The sequence below is a fragment of the Impatiens glandulifera genome, chromosome 5 (assembly GCF_907164915.1).
Source record: "Impatiens glandulifera chromosome 5, dImpGla2.1, whole genome shotgun sequence".
Taxonomy (NCBI): Eukaryota; Viridiplantae; Streptophyta; class Magnoliopsida; order Ericales; family Balsaminaceae; genus Impatiens; species Impatiens glandulifera.
This window is the reverse complement of record NC_061866.1, coordinates 51893830-51896736: the sequence shown is the minus strand read 5'-3', so window position 1 is coordinate 51896736 and position 2907 is coordinate 51893830. Positions and strand designations below refer to the sequence as shown.

At 33.8% G+C, this 2907-nt stretch overlaps 1 pseudogene; it reads left to right on the top strand.

Moving 5' to 3' along the window:
* The first annotated feature begins 728 nt into the window (after nt 1–728).
* On the top strand, nt 729–1898 carry LOC124939659 (annotated as a pseudogene).
* The last annotated feature ends 1009 nt before the right edge of the window (nt 1899–2907 follow it).

Genomic DNA, 2907 nt, shown 5'->3' with positions numbered 1-2907 from the left:
GACACAACGCAACACAACACGATTAAGAGTCTAACACGATTATTTTTTATTTTTTTATTTTAATTTATATTATTTAAATTAATATTTTGTTTTAATATTATATTATAGTATGTTTGATTTTAATTATAAATATTATATTTATGAAATTAAGTAATTTATTAATTGAATAAACATGTATTATATCGTGTCAACCAAAGACCCGAGTGAGATAATGTCGTATCATGTCGTTCCGTACAAATATCGTGTTATATCATGTCGGTTCGTATTTATCAAACTCATTGTCCAGCTCTACTCCGAAGTGGGTGGAAAATCAATTTTGGACCAGGTAGTCTAATACTATTTAATTTTTATATATCTTTTTTATTTTCATGATAAATACATATATACACTGGAGTTGTCCCAAAATGATATTAGTACTTCTTAACATAATTATTTTGCTTATAATTTATTGTTATAATTAATGTAGTTATGTAATCTCTAATTTTATTTTGTCAACTTTTGATTGACAATATTCCTTATGCCTATTTTTGTCCATGATCTAAAGAAGCAGACTAATTATTTTTCAATTTTTAAGTATTAAAGTGTATTGTGATCATATGCTTTATACAAACCCCATAGTCCATTGAAAAGACCTCTAATTTGATTTGATTAATTATAATAAGGATTTAACCACGATGAAGAACAATAATTAACAACGCCACACATCTGATTTTCCACCATTCTTCAGCATGAAGACAACATTCCCCATCAATTCCCCATCACAATTCATCCTTCTTCCATCAATTGACATGGAACAATTCCTCTTTGGCGATACAACCACCATTTCCAATGTAACGCGACCATGTTGATGAGGCGTGTTGAAAACACGGATTGTTTCTGGTGGTAAACCATGGAGTTGATCCCGATCTCATAAAGGAAGTTCACAAAAGAACTGACCCTTTCTTTAGCTTGCTCCTCTCGGAGAAGCTAAAAGAGAAAGAGAAAACTCGGTATCCTTTTGGTTATTCTAGTAACTTTAAAAGGACCGGTTTGCCTCCAATCTCCCATGGAAAGAATCAATTTTGATTCCATTTTCTTCAAATGACGAACAATCTTCAACCATGGTCGAGAACTACTTCTTAAAAACGATGGGCGAAGATTACCAACATATAGGGTATTCAAATATTCATTAAGCCACATTTTTTTCCACATATGAACTAGTTAACGAGATGATGTTTCTTCTTTGTTTTCTCATGTGTATATGTAGTAAGACGGTGCAAAAATACTGTGAAGCAATGTATGCGCTATCTCTTAATATCATGGATGTCTTAAGCACGAGTCTTGGGATCTACCAAAAGTGTTTTAGAGAATTGTTCAAAGATAACGATTCCATAAATTAATGAGACTAAACTACTACCCACCGTGTAAGAAGCCTCATCTTACGTTGGGCATAGGAGCCCATTGCGACCCGACTTCTCTTACCATCTTCCGTGAAGATGGAGTCGCCAGTCTTCAAGTGTTTGTGGACGAAAAATGGCAAACCATTCAACCAAACGCGACGCCTTTGTCATCAACGTTGGAGACACATTAATGGTACATATATATATTTAAAAAAATTGTGTTATTATAACAAACGGGATTTACAAGAGTTGTGTGCTTAGAGAAGTTGTGAACAGTACAACTCCGAGGAAGTCTTTGGTTTTCTTCATAAACCCTACCAATGATATAGTCGTTAGCCCTCCAAATGACCTTGTGAATGTTGAGAAACCGAGGTTGTATACTGTTTTACATGGTCGCAACTTCTCGAGTTCACCCAAAAGCATTATCAGTTGGACGATAATACGTTTGAATCCTTCTTACAGTGGATTGAAGAAAATGAGGTCAAAGTCAATGATCAAGAAGAAAATCGAGGAGAGTAGTTCACCCCAAGATCGAAGACATGTTCCTTATCCCTATCGTAATTGTAGTTTTTTTTTACAAATAATATGTTTTAGAAAGATCAAATAGATTCTTCGGTTCAAGTATATAGAAGACTGGATCAATGTAATCCTTCATTAAAACATTTTAATTTAAATAAAAAAGTTTGATCATAATATTACAATTATATTGATAATTTTCCGGCGCTTACACGTGCAGGGTGTCACGGCCCACTTGTCTTCCTAACCCAAGAGGCTTAATCATTCATGAAGGCCCAACAAGGAACCTTCTAGAAGCCTTGTAAAAAGCATGTTATGCTCTACATTAATGGACCATTTAATGTAGTGGTTGGTTAGCACACAATTAATGGGGTAGTTAAGTGTTATGTAATTAATGTAGTAGTTGGGGATAGCCCTATAAATACCTTTGAGGTATTCATTTGTAAAGTACCAAGTATTCAAATGATATAATATTATTATTCTTTGTAAGAGTTTACTCTCTCTCTAGATTTCTTGTGTCAATTCCATCCATTAAACGTCGAGTGTTGCGTCGAGAAAGGCTGACTAGTTACTCGTTCTTGCGAAGATCATAACTAGTGCCGCACGGATCGTCAGTGGAAAGACTGAGCCCGTGACAAGGGGTAGGAGTTTACAGACACAAAATCAGCGCCAATAAAGGAGTATCTATAATATGAGAAATGATTAGGAGATGAAATTTGAGGGAGGGAATGATGTGGCGCAATTTGATTAGCCAAAAAAATAACAAAATTTCTCTCTCTTCTCTCTCTCATCACATTTTATCTTTTTTCCAACTAGTGATGTGACACATCATTCCCTTCCTCAAATTCCCTCCCCTATCACTCTTCATATAATATATAGATTTAATAATTAATTGAGAAAGTAGAAAAGAAAATTATTAAAAAAATATTAAACACAAAAACTAAAAATGAAATCTCTGAAAACCCGGCTTAAAAAATTAATAAAAGAAAACGTTTGGTGTCGCTAAATCTAA